Here is a 17,970-nt window from a genome sequence, read left to right on the forward strand (position 1 = left end):
GTTTGAAAGACCACAGCTTCTATATTTTGAAAAGTACATTTTGAAGTGTCTCAAGAGGGTCAAGTCTTTCGATGCCTCTGGCTGCTGAGGAGAGACCTTGACTGGCAGGAAAATGATGACCTCAGGGCAATATCAAGAAGGCAAGAATTCTGTCAGCACAGTGGAGAAGGACATGGGAAATCGATTCTCCTTTAGCAGGGTCTGATTAGACCCCAGTCACTGTCAATATCATGATTTCATTCCACTGAGTCTTCCCAGGAGAAGATGAACCTTACAGAAATCCTGAGATAATAAACGTGTGCTGTTTTCAGATGGCCATTATGTAGTTTAGGAAATTAGAAGAGTCCCTTCCTATATCTCAGGAAGATTGGTCCTCCATTCTCACAACTCCATTTGAGGCAGAAAACATTATAAAAAATGGAAGTTATGGACACACCTTTTCCATTGCTTTAAAGCTATTTCTAAGTTACTTACAATGACTAATAAAATGGAAATGTAACACAAAATTTTTGTACATTAGGAAATGATTATAAGAAAACTTGTATATGTTCAGTGTGACCTTTTTTAAAAAACATATATGTCTTATTGTAAAGATACTCTACAGAGGAATTACAGTTACATGAGCAAGGCAATGAGTACATTTCCTATCCAGCATTGTTACCCCCTCCTTTGTTTTTCCCCTACCATCCCTTTTCCCTTTCCTCCTACCTCCTTGACTCCCCTCCCCCCCTACAAAGTTGTAAGGTTTGTTTTTAACATAGTGTCTTGTACATCTCATTGTTACAATGGGTCATCCTGTATCCTTATTTGAGCATTTTGTTATTTCCCTTCCCCTTCCCCCCAAAAAATTAGAAAAATGTATATACAAGATGCAGGACGCTGGAATCAAATACAGTGACAACAGGGGTTATACCAAGGGGGAAGAACAAAGAGACAACAACAACAAAATCACAGATGCTGGAGGGGATATGGCCCAAAGAGAACTCTACTGCATTTTTGGTGGAATGTAAACTTTGTCAACCACTCTAGAAAGCAGTATGATGGTTCCTCAAAAGACCACACATAGAGCTCCCCTATGACCCAGCAATCCCACTTTTGGGCATTTACCCAAATGACCACAAACAAGGCCATACTATAGCTACCAGCACAACTATGTTTATCACAGCATTATTCACCATAGCTAAGATATAAAACCAACCCAGATGCCCCTCAGTAGATGAATGGATCAAGAAAACATTGTATCTATATCTATACATAGATATAGATATATAGATATGTAGATATAGATATATAGATATGTAGATATACACACACAATGGAATTCTGTACCTCCATCAGAAAGAATGGCCCCATTTGTTAGAAAATGAAAAGAATTGTAAAATTTATATTAAGTGAAATAAGCCAGATCCACAGAAACATAGGTCCCATGGTTTCCCTTATCTGCAATAATTAGTATATGTCTAAGACAAGCAGAAGAGATCAAAAGCTACGTACATATGACCATATAACATGATGCTAAAGGAAATGAACCCCAAGTTGGGGACACAAGAGATTTTATCTTTCTTATCGTTGTTTCAGTGTGATCTTTTAAAAACTATTTTCCAGTTATAGAGTTGGTTGAATATGCAGATATGGAACAGATACAGAAAGTCAATTGGAAACCAGCATTATTCATTTTGCAATATTTGTCTCAATTAGTCAAATGATCAGAAGTACTGTGAAGAATTTGTTTCACAGTCACACAGGTCAGTATGTTTCAAAATCCAGAAAAATTTCCAGTCTTTTTTATGAATGGCTTTTTACGATTGGATCTATGATCACTTCTTACAGCAAACAGCTTGGTAAACACTAAATATTCAAGGATGATTTTCACAAGATACTAAATTATTGGAACTATTATCTCTATATCTACACACATGCCAAGTTTGAAACTATAGTTTTACTTTATGAAGTACTAAATTAGGAAATAATGATTGAATATTTCTTTAATAATAAACATCAAAGTTAATAGGATATATTTGTTGAACATTTGCTTCACTCAAAGAAAAAAGATAAGAAAAATAGAGTAAATAGAAAAATTTATTTGAGTAAAAAGACAAATAATCTCCTTTCAGAAAATTACCAATATTGATCAGTTATGATTTGTAACATGTCTGAATATCATCATTTAAAATTCTATAATTTTCCTATGACTTTTTTGTGGGTTTCATGCATTTATTTCAAGTGTTCATGAACATTTAGATAAATTAATTTCCCTTCAAAATTATTGTAACTGTTATGGCTAGAAAATAATTTGAACTATATTAATGGAACTGTAATAAAATTAATTGAAAATTTTATGGATACTAAAAGCATATATGGAAATAAAAAGACCTAGATTTTGTTTTAATATAATTGCTTCTTCAGAAATCTATAATGCAGTAATAAAATGCTGCATTATAGTTCCGTTTCTGATTTTTGGTGGTTCATTAGAGATAACAGTCTCACAGACTTTCCTGCTTAGCTCACTTAGAACTGATATCCTCAGATCTAAGCCTATTCAGCAGCTATGATTACAGGCATGAGCCACAAGTACCTGGCCAATTTAAATATTTTTATTAGAAGTGATCTAAATAGATGATCTAATGCCTGAATAAATGTACTAAACATTCATTAATTAGGATTGCGAATTAAACAAGTCTATGTCAATCTTTGCAAAATTAAAAAGAACAAAACTAATATTTGGGGCCAACATCATCAGCTTTGTTCTACTTCACTGCTTTTTGTACTCATGGCCTCTGAGTAGATGCAGAAAGATATTTTCCTAAACAAGATTTTCTCTATAGTACTTCACCACTTTCATTTATTCAAAAGTTTTGGGGGTTTTAATTGTAAAAGTTTAAAACCCCAGTTTATGAGGCAAGAATTAATTATTGTATATTTCCCCAGCCAATTAGCTCTGTGCTGCTGACTCAGAAGTAAACTTTTTGTAGCCCGCAGTGCTTAAAGTCCAATGGTAAAGGCAGACTCATTTACATTCCAGATTTTCTGTGTTGGATACATTTCAATTAAGTCTTTAATTATCCACCAATGTATTTGGCAAAACTACGATCTGTCAGTCTTCCATTTTTCCAAAAGGCTTCAACATAGCCTGACATATCCAAGTGGTTTATGCATAATAAAACAAGACACAGGTAATAGAGGAAAATTGAATATAAGCTTTGATAATGAAAAAAATATAGTACTATATAACTTACTAATATTTTATTGTGATAATTCAAAATGAATGAAATATGCATACATAAAATTGCAAAACTAGTAATTATATGATTGTAATTTTAACTGTCAATGCAGAACTTCATGTAGAAACATCTTTGAAGATTGCTACATATTCCACTCAAGCTTCAAAATCTAAATTAGAGAGGCATTGTGGTGCTCACCTCATCAATTTGGTAGACAGAGATACAAAGTGCAAGATCCAAGGCCAGTCAGGAATGCTATGAAAAACTGTAAGAACGTAGCTGAAATATATCTAACAAAAACACAGAGCACTTACCTAATAAGCATGAGAGTTCATGCCCCAGTATCACAAAAAGAAAAATCAAAAAGCTATAACTAGAACTTTCAAAATTATTAGAATATTTTCAGAGTGTGTGATGATCCTTAATATTGGGTAGAATTACAGTGTGTTGGTCTTGACAGATCTCTTACACTCTTCTTGCCGAGAACTATAATAATATATTTTGCAGTATATCCAAAATGTTTTCAGGCATGTAGGTGGAAACAATTGTTAACATTTCATATTATTGGGAATATTGATTTGATGTCATTGCTAGAGTTTCACTTCATGGGAAATTAATGGATAGTGAAATATAAAGATTGCCATTCTGATTCAGTGTACAGCAGGATTTTTGTATAATCAGATAAAATCTTATGTGAAAAATGTTTGAGAAGATGAAACTTCTGATAATGCTGCAGAAAAACATTAATTATCCTTGTGTCAAGCACAACAGAAAAGGCTGCAGTGACTCATGCCTATAACCCCAGCTATTCAGGAAAAGATGTGGGGAAGACCCTGATTGAGACCAGCTTGCACATAAAATAGGAGACCTTACTTGAAAAATAATTTAAAAATATAATGGAAGGACTGGGGACATAAGTCAAGTGGTAGTAAATCTCCAGCGTGACCATCAGCCCTCAAATTCAAATCTCTGAAGAACCCTGAAAAAATTCAAACTAACTTGGGCATAAAAAGACATGCTGTAAACAGCACCACATTGCTTCAAATTATACCTCAGAGCCATATTAACAAAAATATCACTGTGCAGTTACCAAAACATTGATGAAAACCAGTAGGACAGATTAGAAAACCCAGAAATGAATTTATAATTGAGAGCCATCTGATTTTTGACAAAGGACTAAAAAATGTACATTGGAGAAAAGAGAGATTGTTCAACAAATTACGCTAAGGAAACTGAACATTCACATGCACAAGAATGAAGCATGTACTGTACTAATATCAAATATACATACACTAATATAAAAAGTGGATCAGGCATCTTAATTGAAGACCCGAATCTTTGAAAGGAAGAAATAGAAGAAAACTATTAGTAACTAGAGACTATGGCATGAGTTTAAACTATGAAACTAGAAACTATGGAGCTAGAAACTATGGCATGAGCATGAACTTCCTGAACAATACCCTAATACCTCAGCAGTTAGCAACCGGTATGGACACATGGGATTGCTTCCAGCTAAAAGGTTCCTACACAGTGCAGCAAAGTTACTGGGTTGAGAAGATGGCTATAGAGCAGGATGAGAAGTGCTCAGGCCCATACAGGGAGGGCAAATAGAAACTGTGAAAGAGGGGGGATTTTGTCAAAATATTCTATGCACAGGTGGGAGAGTGGAAAAATAGTTTTTTAAAGGTTATCTTAGGAAGAAGCAGAGAAGAGTAATGAATGGAGTGACAACGGTTGAGATACTTTGTCTACTTACTCTGAATCAGTCCTACTTCTATGACAAGTGGACAATTGAACCCGCATACATTCCTTGGTAGTTTCACCACTTTGCCCTCAGGACTTGGGGTCCTTCCACACAACTCTCCTAATTCCCTATTTTATGTAAAATTTCAATAGGATTTTGTAGAGTTATTTATATACGTTGATTCTTTAGTAACTAAGCATGACTACCTTAAATCAGATATGTTCTATTGCAGAATTAATTTTATTAAAACATTTACAAACTTGATATGTGTGCTCATTAATACTGATTTTAATACTAATAGTAATGTCAGAAATACCATTGGATTCTTAAAGTTAAAGAATATATATGCACTATAGATGCATACATATTATACATATATATGCATAAATATGTGATTGTTCTACAAATCATGCCTGTAATGTGCAGATTTTTTTCAGCCAACACTGAGTCCTGTGATTCAGTAACACACAGAATTAAAGTTTTCTTGAGAGTCTCTCCATTTCTTGATAAATTCTTTCAGCTTAGTGGATCATATTAAGAATTAATTGTCAATTACTATGTATTGAATACTGTATTATACAACACAGGATGGCCATCTGAACCAATGGAGCTCAGTTTTCACACTGTTAAAGCATTAGTCAGAAGCATTATTACTTTCAGAAATCCATCAATATTACCACAGCCTTTCAAAGGCTGTGTTATTCTACAGATATTAACTGATCTCATATTATCTGCTAGGAACAGTGATTGGTTTTGGGAACTAGTTGTCACCCATATGAATATGATACATTCTTTATTACAGTTTCCCATCAAATATGCAGACAAACATCAGAAAGAAATGTCACAAGGCAAAGTCCTCCATGAATTATCAATAGATATGTTTTTTGTACTTGTACAAAGTGTTTTGTTGAGGTCCACCATCTCTCTAGAGCAAACATTTCCAATATGTTATTACAGTTAAACACTTTACTATAATCAGATAGTTTGCAATTGAATTTTTTGAAAAGTTTATTACTATACTTTCCCCTTTTAATTTTATTTTCCTTAAATGCATCTAGAATTAAAAAATCATGACATTATTACTAGGAAACAATTATCTACTGGTTTGTGTTTAGCAGGGGTAGTGTTTCATTCTATCATCTCAAAGATGTCTGTATATCAAAAAGCTTTCCATGAAAGAAATGTCTATTTCCCTGACTCATGTCCTGACACCCTTCACTGGAACAGAAGCAGGTTTGTTACAGCCTTAAATGATAAAGTGCTCTCTCCAGCACACATGTGAAGAATGACAAAATACCTAGTCCAAGATTTGCTACAATGTATGAAGATTGCTTTGAGCTCAAGGTGCTCTAAAATAAGGAGTTATAAGATGAACATCTGAATCTCTCCTTTCATTTATGAAAACAGTGGAAAAATAAGTTCCGTACAGCTCCTGGAAGAAAATAGACAGTCTTCACTAAGAACTGAGACCTGGGAGAAGTTTGATTCAGTAGAACTTGACAGAATAACTTTTATCTTTCTTAGCTTTACCATGCAATTTAGTTACCTTTTCACACCGGCTTTCTTTGTTTACCTAACATAAAACATTCTTTTTACCTTTTCTTTGAATGTTTATTCTCTCATGATCACTAGCATGTCATACAGAAAAGGACATTTATACAATTGGACTTCACTCAATGATTTTGTGTGTGTGTGTGTGTGTGTGTGTGTGTGTGTGTGTGTGTTTAATTGTATTTCTGGTTAGGTCAAGAAATTTACACCTTCAAAGACTGTTTAGCAGAAACATTTATTACCAATTGCAAATTTTAAAAAAAGGAACCAATATTTTGACCTTTCATATTTTTTTGCCAAGCTATCAAGTTTTCTTCTATCTATTTAAGGTCCTATTGCAGATGGACCTCAATAGAATAGATTATGGAGAGTGAATTAAAATTTCACAGCAGAGTAGTTTGGCTGCTGCTTCTTTCAAAAGCTGTGAACAAAAATCTGCACAATACAGAATATCACAATCCCCAAATTTACTTTATTGGATGAAGTCAACCTCTTTATGAGGCTGTAGACGTTATCAATCTTTTAACACTAGCAGCTTCTTTTTTATGTATTTGTTTATTAAATTTGGAAACTATTCTAAAAATTCTCACCAAGCAGATAACAAGATAACATCTAGTTAAAAGGCTGTCATCCTAAATTATAGCAGACCTTTCTGAAAGACTCTAAACTGTGAAAGGAAAGAAAAAAATGTTGTGTTCATTCTTCAATTCTAGATATTATGTTAGAATTTAAAAAGTGACATTGGATGAAAGTATCTTGGTAAAGAACTAATTCTCAAAAATTAATTCCTTTGATATTAATCTATGAAGCAAAGGACAAATAAACTCCATGATAAAATTTATCTGTATTTGAGAAGTTTATTGGCATTTCTGGGTATTATTAAAGAGGGTCATAATTAAAATCCAATAAGCTATGATTTATATTGCTAAGTGCAATTTTTAAATTATATTTGGCTATCTTTATTACAGCTTCATTATAAATTCATTTTTTCTAATACTTTTTAATTCTGATACATTCTAAACATATATTATATATATTTTTAATACACTAAAATTGTATATTCCAAGAACATAAAACTCCAATATCAACATTAACTTTTAAGACTTTGATATTTTTTTATTAGTCTTATGATTACTTTGGAATGTTTAGCAGATACTTCTTTTGCCATGATAATTATTCAATCTTGATTTTTACTTTATGCCCAAAATAGGGAATTACCACGGGATTTATATATATCTTAATCAAAAGAATATGTAACTTTTTATCATATAGAAACTTGGGCCATAATATATTTTTTATTTTTCTGTTTTTTGAGGGGGAGCTTAGGAGACCTAGGGCTTGACCTTAGTGCCTGAGTACTGGCTCTGAGCTTTTGACTTCAAGATAGTGCTATACCATTTGAGCCACAGCCCCTCTTTGGGGTTTTTGGTGATTAATTAGAGGTCAGAATCTCACAGGCTTTCCTACCTAGCTGGCTTTGAACTATGATCCTTCATATCTCTGACTCTTGAGTAGCTAGAATTACAGCCATGCACCACTAGTACCAATCTTTTTTTAAAAAATTCCATTAATAATTACCTTTCAAAGCATAAAATAATGTATTATCCACCATGTATTGAAATGTTTAAAGGGGCACTACTTATGGGTCAGACATTATAGTACCTGTCTTAATCCCAGCGCCATGGACATTAGTACAAGTGAATTATAAGAGGGGAGAAGAGCTGGAAATACATAGCAAAATCAAGGCCAGCATTAGCTAAATAATGAAGTAGAGAATCCTGCCTCAATAAAAATATTTTTAAAGTTACTTCCAACATTCCTATATGTACATGTTTCAAACGCCTCTATTAAAACTGTAAAACTTTATACTAATTTATTAGTACTATCTAAGAATAGAGCCAGTATCAGAATCTAAAGCTTTTATTCACATTTCAATATTATATATACATATTCATCTACAAAATGGTCATTTCAGTATGATAAATTTTCATCCCTTCAGCATGACTTTTAACAGGCCATCTAAACATTTTATTTTATCAACCCAATTTGTTATAGAAGTGACATACAAAGAAAGAACAATTAATTATGTAATAATTAGTATATCCCTTGTTTCTTTGGCCATCATTTTTTTTCAGGAGTAGTGATGTGCAAATAACATGATATCTAATATGAGTACTGGATGAGTCTCCTTAGTGCTAGAAGAAGACCTCTGAGCATGGAAGAACTTATATAACCTTAATCACTGTTTTGGTGGAGAGAAAATATTGTCTTATACCTACAAATTTCATCTGGCTAGTGTTTTTGGAAGATAGTATCTTATCAAGAAATTGGTTTTTACAATTGTAGACTGGCTGAAGATACATAGATCTTAAGGGACGAGCTTTTGTGACTTCATAGATACTATAGATAATATTCAGCTGTCTGAAATTTCATGGGAATAATTTCACACAACTTGGCACATATATACTTCAACTATATCTAAAGGTTACTTATTAGGCCATGTGTACTGTATCCAGTTTTGACAGTATTATTAATATGATAAGAAAATGTGTTCCCTGATGCTGGTAACATGACCATTTGCCTCATATACCATCTTGTGTAAAGTAATGAGTTGATCTTTTTCAGAGGTGACATAGTGAAGATGTGTTGCCTTGCATTCAGTATGAAAACATTTTTTGCAAAATTTTGCCGAGTTGCCCCAAGTTCCTGGAGCTTGTTGCAATATATAGGCCTTATTTGAAACAACATTGGCAAATGAAAGAAATTTATAATTAAATGTATAAATTTACTTCTTATTTTGACTCTGGTTTTGATTGACAGACTAAGTAGCATGTAAAGTGGTGGAAGACTCCAGTATAGATGATGTACATTTTTCTTCCTAATAATATTGGGATCACTCAGGCTCACGCCCGTTGTCCTAGCTACTCAGGATTACTGGTAGATTGCAGTTTGAAGGCAGCCAGAGCAAGATTACTAAAACACCAGAAATAGAGTTGTGACTCAAGTGGTACAGTGTCAGTCTTGAAAGAAAATGCCGAGAGATAGCTCTGAGTCATTGAATTCAAGCCACAGTACCAGTGTGTGCATGCACATTCACACACACACAGAAACACACACACACACACACACACACACATTGAATATCTGTTATACTATAATGGCCTTTAATCTGTGGGTGAGGAAGCAAAAGTGGAGTTTTGCCAACTGTACAGTGTTATGATTTTTAATATGAAAAATTAGGATGATGGCTTCAATGGACTTTGTGGATCTACAATAACCACTTATAAAGGAATGCAGGCCAGCATCCACTCCTCAACTGACCTCTGTAAGCCATGACTCTCAGGAATAGATTGTAGGAGCTTTTAAATTATCAAAAATTCATTTCAGTTCATAGCTGTCATCATTCAGAGCTATCATGAATAATTCTTAAAACATCTGGATGTTTTCCGTTTGCCAAAGCAAGAACCCTCAGGAAAATCATCACAAGCCACTTCTTAGGAAAATCTGGAGAGACTCTTTCAAATGCACAAATGTTTATAATTGCCATTAAATATTTTGTGTTATGTCTGAGGTCTAAATTCCAGAGAATTTATTCTCTTTATTAACATGGAATTTTGGAGCCTAAATATTGGCTCGTGTATGAGCATTAGATTAGAATCACTCTTTATTTTCCAAATTAGTGGTCTCCTCCAGTGCTCTATAACCCCACATCTACTACAGAAATAAAGGATGTGTCCCACAAATTTTTAGTAACATAACCCCATTTAATATTTAATTTGCTCAATAAAATAGCACATTTATAGTTCCTCAGATTGTGCATGCCCGGGTTTTAGTTCATGTAAGCTGGAAAACCTTGGAGTTTTAAATTTTTTATTCTATTTTTCTTCTTAAGCCATGATTCATCTTCCCTCTTCTAAGGAAGATTATTAATTGTTTAATTCAGCCATAAATGAGATAAAGCTTTTGTTTTGTTTTGTCAGTCATGGGGCTTGAACTCTGGACCTGAGCACTGAGCTCTTCGCTCAAGGCAAGTACTCTACTACTTGAGCCACAGAGCCTCTTCCAGTTTTCTGATGATTAATTAGAAATTAGAGTCTCTAGAACTTACCTGCCCAATCTGACATTGAACTGCAATCCTAGATATCAACTTCCTGAGTAGATAGGATTACAGACGTGAGCCACCAATGCCTGGTTAAGTTCTTGAGAGTACTTAAAATAATCAGTGATGTTGTTGAATAAGTTCAAACTTCCTCAAATAGAAGATGTGTACAGATAGATATGGGTAAGTAGACATATAGATCTGTATCAATCTATGTATACCTATAGATACAGGTTTGTATCTATACCTATCAATACCTATCTATCTATCTATCTATCCATCCATCTATCTATCTACCTACCTACCTACCTACCTACCTTCCTATGCATCCTAGGGATTGAACTTTCTTTGTCCATAAGTGGCATGTTATCTCCTAGTTGAGCTATTCTTCCATTGCTGTTGTGTGGTATTTTATGATTTGTTGGTTCATTTTGATATAGATTCGTGTTGGCTTTTACCCATTCTGACCTCTACTTCATGGTCTTCCTGCCTCTGTATCTTATTTAGCTGAGATTTATGGAAATGTGACACTACCTTCCTGACTAAAAATTATTTTTTGAAAGAAGATTTAAAGAGGTTAGCAGTGGTAGTTTAAGCAACCATATTTAACACAAGCTATGAAGATTCTTTTATTCTACTTCTCAGGTTTCTGTATTTTCCTAATTAATATTCTCACTTTTATATCCCAGAGATGTATGTTATTTTCCTTGCAAATATGTTTCTTGCACAGTCTACATTTAACCTGTTTTTACTTTTCATTGCTTTCAAATTTACAAGAGCTCAAATAATTTTAGGTCAATTATCAAGGTAATGAATCTATATATTTACTTTTTTCTATGTTTTTTCTTTTATCTTTTCTTTTCTTTCTTTTTTTTTGAAAGTCTTTGGCTTGAACTCTGGGACTGGGCGCTGTCCCTCAGCTCTTCAGCTCAAGGCAAGCACTCTACCACTTGAGCCATAGCGCCACTTCTGGTTTTTTTCTTTTTGCTTATGTGGTGCTGAGGAATTGAACCCAGGGCCTCATGCATGCAAGGCAAGCACTCTACCACTGAGCCACCTTCCCAGCCCTCTATATATTTTCTTAATATAATAAAATACCTCCTACTGTTAGTTTCCCCTGTGTGTCTTTATTTCTAATGTTCTTTCTTCTATAAAAATTGTCAAATTTATTATTATTGTAAGATTATTTATCTCATTGTAGATTAATAGGAAAATATCAGACATATAAAATCAGAACATACATGATGTGGAGTTGGAGATATTTCAATATTTTAATAATTTATGTTCAATAATTCCTGGATTGAATAAGTTGTAAGTATCACTGTTAATACAAACAGTATTCTAATGGCCTCCAATACTTCCACTTTTTTGCACATGCTTTATATAATTCTTCTTTCTGTCTTAAGACTTATGAATTTGATGAGCCTTTTTGAGTATTTTGTTATTTGTAATGGCAATTTCAAAGATGAAATTAAAGTTATTAATTTGCTGATGATGAATGTCTCAAAATAGTGTGTGCATGAGTTGGTCTGACCTACTTAAACTCTCTTAGTCCTGATGTAGGGGTCATAGAAAGAGGAAGTAAAAGAAGCAAAACATGATCTCATCCTGGTCTTTGAATAATGACTTCCATGTTGTATCAATTACAGAATTCAAAGGTAGCCTCCCAATTCTGAGAATAATGCAACAAGATACCTACAATCTCAGTCCTATCTTTCAGTCCTATCTGTCTCTGTCTCTGTCTCTCTCTCTCTCACACACACATATACACAGACACACACACACACACACACACACACACACACACGAATTGTAACAACTTAAGCCTATTTGTAAAAGAAATTTAAGCTTCAGTTAAAAGCGTAGCCCTAGATAACATCCTGATTTCAGATTATGAGTAAATAATTGAGCTGTGCTATAGCAATCTCCTGACTAATCAAAACTGGGAGACAAATAATTCACATTATTAAAAATAATTTGGTAAATGACCATAGAAAACAAGTACACGCAGGGCACAAAATGTGATATTAACCGAAGAGAAAATAAAATTACTGCTCAAAATTAGGATTGATGGTTTTTTTAGATCATTCTAAAATTGCACAAAGGATTTTAATGTATCTACACCAGTGGAAGTGCCAATGACATCATTTGGTGTTAGTGAAAATACTGAAGACTTTCAATACTAAATGGGCTTTGGACAACTGTAAAAGACAGATTAAAGTTCTCTACCAGCCATGGGTAAATGGTAAAATCTCTTTTTCCCATTTCTTATAGAATTATTCCCTGTCTGTTTTAAACTTCTGTACTCTTGTTTATTTTTCTTGTATGCCAGCCCCAGCCATGAAAATACTCTAAGCTCTTAAAGTGAAATTATCAGTATATCATAGGATACTTTCTCATTTACCCAGATGGTTATCCCTACATTAACAAAATCCTAGTACTTTTCTAATTCTCTTTTTTATCCCCATATGCTATGCCTTGAATATTGAAGGTTTCGTTTTCCTGCTGAAAGCCTTGTGCCCTTTGACTCATCTTTCCCTTCCTCTTGTGGAAAATAGCTTCATTCATCATTCCCATTTCTTTCATATTCTTCTCTATTTCATCTGGTTCTCTTCCTGAAATCTTTTCTATTCATTTACCTCTGCTGAACTAGACCTTATCTTGACCCTGTGCTTTCCAAATCGTAGTTTCTAGTTTTCTGTCTGTTCAACCAGAGTTTATATAACATCAGAGTATATACTTTATGTCAACTCTATGGCCCTTCAGACTGTGGAAGCATCGTTGTTTAACTTAATACCTTAATCTTAATAGTAAGATTATTATTGATTGGCTAATGAGGAAAATTGATTTGTGTGTGTTGTTAAGACTAAGACTTCCTCTTGTTTGAGAACTAACATTGTCTCATCTATATTCCACAGCATATCACTTGGATAAAATAGTATATCCAGAATATTTGAGACATTATCTTACTCAAAGTCTCTAGGTTACTATTCCAAAATAGAAAGTCCAGAAATGAAGTAATCACTGAATTTCAATTGGAAGTAGCATGTTGTTACTTCCAGGAAAAATGGAATATCATTATTTACTGTACCTTATAACTCTCAAGGTCATGGGGGTACACACACACACATACACACACACACATATGCACACACTCCTTCATGCCACTATACTCTGGGCTTCCAAGAGTGTTCCCTTCTGTTTATCTTCTCTTTATTCCATGTAAGCACATGGGGTTAATACCCTCTGGAGGACATGTTGTTGCCTTAGACTTTGTGCCCTCCAGAGAGGGGAAAAATTAAATCCAATGATTTGTAGACTCTAAATGCTAGGCAGTTCGATTTTACAGAGTTCTTACATGCCGATTTTATTTTCCATAATATCACAATTGTTCACACAACTTGAAATTTAATGTACTTTCCTAAAAGTTACTACTCAACAAATTTTGGCAAGAGAATAAACATTAATATTTCTACAAAATTTTTCATACTTACAAGGCAGTCAACAGTACTTGAAATTTTAGTATTTCTTTGTAAATTTTATTCCCCAATCAGTCCTCCTGACATTAAGGCAATCATCGTTATTGTAGGTAAGCTGAGTTTCCTTTCTATATCTTACACACATACCCACACACTCACACATACACAACTTAAAAATTGATGGGAACACAAATTACTTATTTTCCCTGTAAATATTTACTTAATAAAGACTAATGTTATATGAAACAATGAATAAATAATGAAAGAATGAATAAATACAAAGGAATTCCCATGCCAGTGAGAAGCAAGTAGAATGATTACACCATTCTAAAATATTTTTATCAAGTGCATCCTCACTACAGACGCAAAGTATATATTTTATTTATGCATCATAATTCTTCTTTCATGAGTGCTCAGTGGGCTGTGAGTGCCTATATGTGATACAGTAAGGCAAGGCATAGTCCACCTGCCACATTTCAGCAACATATTCATGCATATGTCTAGGGGAAACTATAGTCTAATTAGAATACAGCTTTGTCTGTTATTCTCTTGGCATAATTCTCCTGGAATAGTTGTAGTTATTATTATTCTCCCCCATTTTCATTAGAGTCTTGAGTTTGAATATAAATTATTGCATCATTTACTCAAATATTGAGACAACGATGAAATGTACAGGGCAGTCTTCCTAATAAGGACAAAACTATGACTATTCTTGTCTATTGAAACAAAGAGGTCATCAGTTGAAATGTCATTATATTCTACACCATTGTGAAGAACAAAGTAATGTCAATTAAATCTTGATTCTTTTTGAATTTTTGAGACATTCAACAATGCAGAGTGTTTATCTTAAAATTATTTTTTATGTAATAGTTTAGAATAAATATGTAATGGCATATGTAATGGTTTAGTTTGAATATATTTTTGAGATGGATTAAAATTTATGTATTAAGTATATACCAGAGGTGCTATTCAATAATTCTGAATAATTTCTCTCCACAGCTGAAATATGTGGATTCAATGACAGAGAATTTAATAAGTTACAATTTGTAAAATTAAAACAACCGCATCCATTATTGACAAATAAATTTTAATGAATTCAGGTATTACAAAATTAGATATTTCATGTCCTAATTTGCTATCTCCATTTGGGCTAAACAAATGCTATTTCTTTGAATAATTAAAAATGAGCCTTCCTGACACATTGGACAGTCTCTGAGACAGAGAAGTGCCCTCTGAATGCAACTTTTCATTCTGTCCCTCCTGCACTTGTTAGAAGGTCAAACAATTGTTCTTTAGTGCAGGATGTGCAAGAAAATGGCCTTAAAAGTAAACATCTTTTACAAGTTGAAACTCTAGGCAGATCATAATTTTCTTACCTTGTTGAACTTACTTGACAGATAAGAAATACTGCTTTGTAAAGCTGGAGCCAACAGAACTTTACATTCTGGGCCAGATCCTCACTATACTCTCTAGAGGCAATCAAATCTTGCAATCAGATCTTTCTCTTTCTGGGGTCTCTTTTGTTCTGAACTATAAGAACAGAGAAAAATAGATATTTGGAAAGTTACAGGCATTGATAAGAACTGATTCCTTAAGGAATATGGAATAATAACAGTAACCAAAATGATATTAACTAATAGTAAAGAAAATATAAGCATAAATAGAATAAACTAAAAATACTGATAGTCACATATTTTTCTTACTAGTGTTGAAAGTCTAAAAGCAAAATGTGATTTTTTACTTTTAATTGGGGTCCTCACCTCCTTTTGAACTTTGTTCTAATATAACATGACTTTCCCAATATAAAAGCATGACTTCACTTAGCATCATCTTACATAGCTATTGAGCTATTCTGCTCATCTGCTAAGATTATCCTAGATGTATACTAATTATTGCAAATAAAAGAGACCACAGAACCTATGTTTCTTTGGGGGCTTACTTCACAATGTCTTCTTTCCCAGTCTTTACATTTTCTTACAAATAGGGCAGTGTCATTCTTTCTGATGGAAAAACTGATGCAGCAGTGATACTCACAAGACGATATATAGGAAATGATCTGTACAACTTAGGGGAGATGGGGGGGGAGGGAAAGAGGGAGAAAAAATGAGGGAAGGGGTAACAAGTTAGACAATCAATGTAATCACTACCTTACTTTTGTAATTGTAACCCATCTGTACATGACCTTGACAATAAAATTTAAAAAAATTCAAAATGACCTCATCTAAAACAGAAAAACCTATCATTTTTTCAAAGATTTTATTCAACTCATTAAGAGAGAACAAATAAAATAGGCTGATTCCAAGAATATTGGAAGAACAAGTGTTTGCATATTCTCTTTAGAAACATTTTTACAAAAAAATATTTGAAGCTGGGCAGCAAAGGGTTACATCTATAATCCTAGATACTCTGATGCTAAGATTTGAGGATCAAAATTTGAACCAGTACAGGCAGAAGGTCTATGCGACTATTATCTCCAATTAACCAACAATAGTGGAGCTGTGGTTCAAATGGTAAAGCAGTCCTGGTCTTGAGCAAAAACACTAGAAGACAATACCCAAGTCCTCAGTTAAAGCTCTAGGACTAAACCTCCACTACACACCCACATAAAAAGAGAACATTAGAATATGATCACTAGATTAAATATAACATAGGTTCAGAACTTACAGGCAAGAACTTAAAGGTTCAGGTCTTAAAGGCAAGATTAATGGAAAAATATTTTCTACTGGGAAGGTATCTACAAGTGCTCATGTAAAATGTCACTGACTAATCATTATTCAAGCAGCACAATTAGTCAAACAAAAATCCAATCCTTTGGAAAGGTACATAACCCATGGATGGGCTTGTCAATAGGGTAGCATTCCACTGAATTGTAATTCAGGTGACTTCTTGCTTATTTCCTAGATTTGGATGATATTTATTATTGTTCCTTCTATTTGCAGATCATCTGAATAACATTGAGAATCTTGTTTTGCCTTTATGGTGGAAGTTGAGATGTGTGAAAATGGCTGATATAGAAAATGCTCTTCACTCCACAAATGTCTATAATTTGCATATCTACCAAGAGAAAAACAATTTTGGAGGTTACATTAAGATAACTTTTGAATTATTTTGAAATCTCTGAGACAATAAGTGTATTTCATATATTTCATACAATTACTATCTCAAAGGGAAAAAGGTTTTAAGCAAATATGACTACTTCATATAAATTCACTAAATGCTATTTATACTAAAAAGAGCATACCAAAAAAAGTTATTAGTGATTGTTCATCTTATTACAGAATGAAATATATGAGAATCTATCATTTAAATACTGTTAAACTTAATATAATAACCATATTCATGTATCCCACATGTATTTTATATCTCTTAAAATAGTAGTTGCAGCTTTATACCACTGTAATAATTCACTTTTCTTCTTATAAATTTTATTATAATTATAACATTTCACAAATGCTATATAACATAAAATCATAATAAATCATATCTATCTGCTCCTCCAATTGTTTATTCATTAATATTTACTTTTTAGACAAAGAATGATGGTAATGCTGCATCATATTTATTTTCATCACAGTGAGGTACATTTTTTGTTATAAGTATGATGTAAGTACAGTAGGAAAGTAATCATTTGTTAAAATTGTTTCTCCAAATGAAAATACTCTTATCATAAAATAAAATCCAGTGTTGTTTTTAAGGATTGTTATAAGCCATGGTTATTTCTAGATAAATCACTCAATAGTAAAACTCCAAAGATAGTATATTTGTTTCTGTGTGAATTTCTCTATTATTTGATCATTATAAAACAAACAGCATGAAAACTGTGACAGAAAATTGTATGCTCATGAAAAAGTTGAGTCTATACAATGTTTTCAGTTT

The sequence above is a fragment of the Dipodomys ordii genome, unplaced genomic scaffold (genome assembly GCF_000151885.1).
Source record: "Dipodomys ordii isolate 6190 unplaced genomic scaffold, Dord_2.0 Scaffold136, whole genome shotgun sequence".
Classification (NCBI taxonomy): domain Eukaryota; kingdom Metazoa; phylum Chordata; class Mammalia; order Rodentia; family Heteromyidae; genus Dipodomys; species Dipodomys ordii.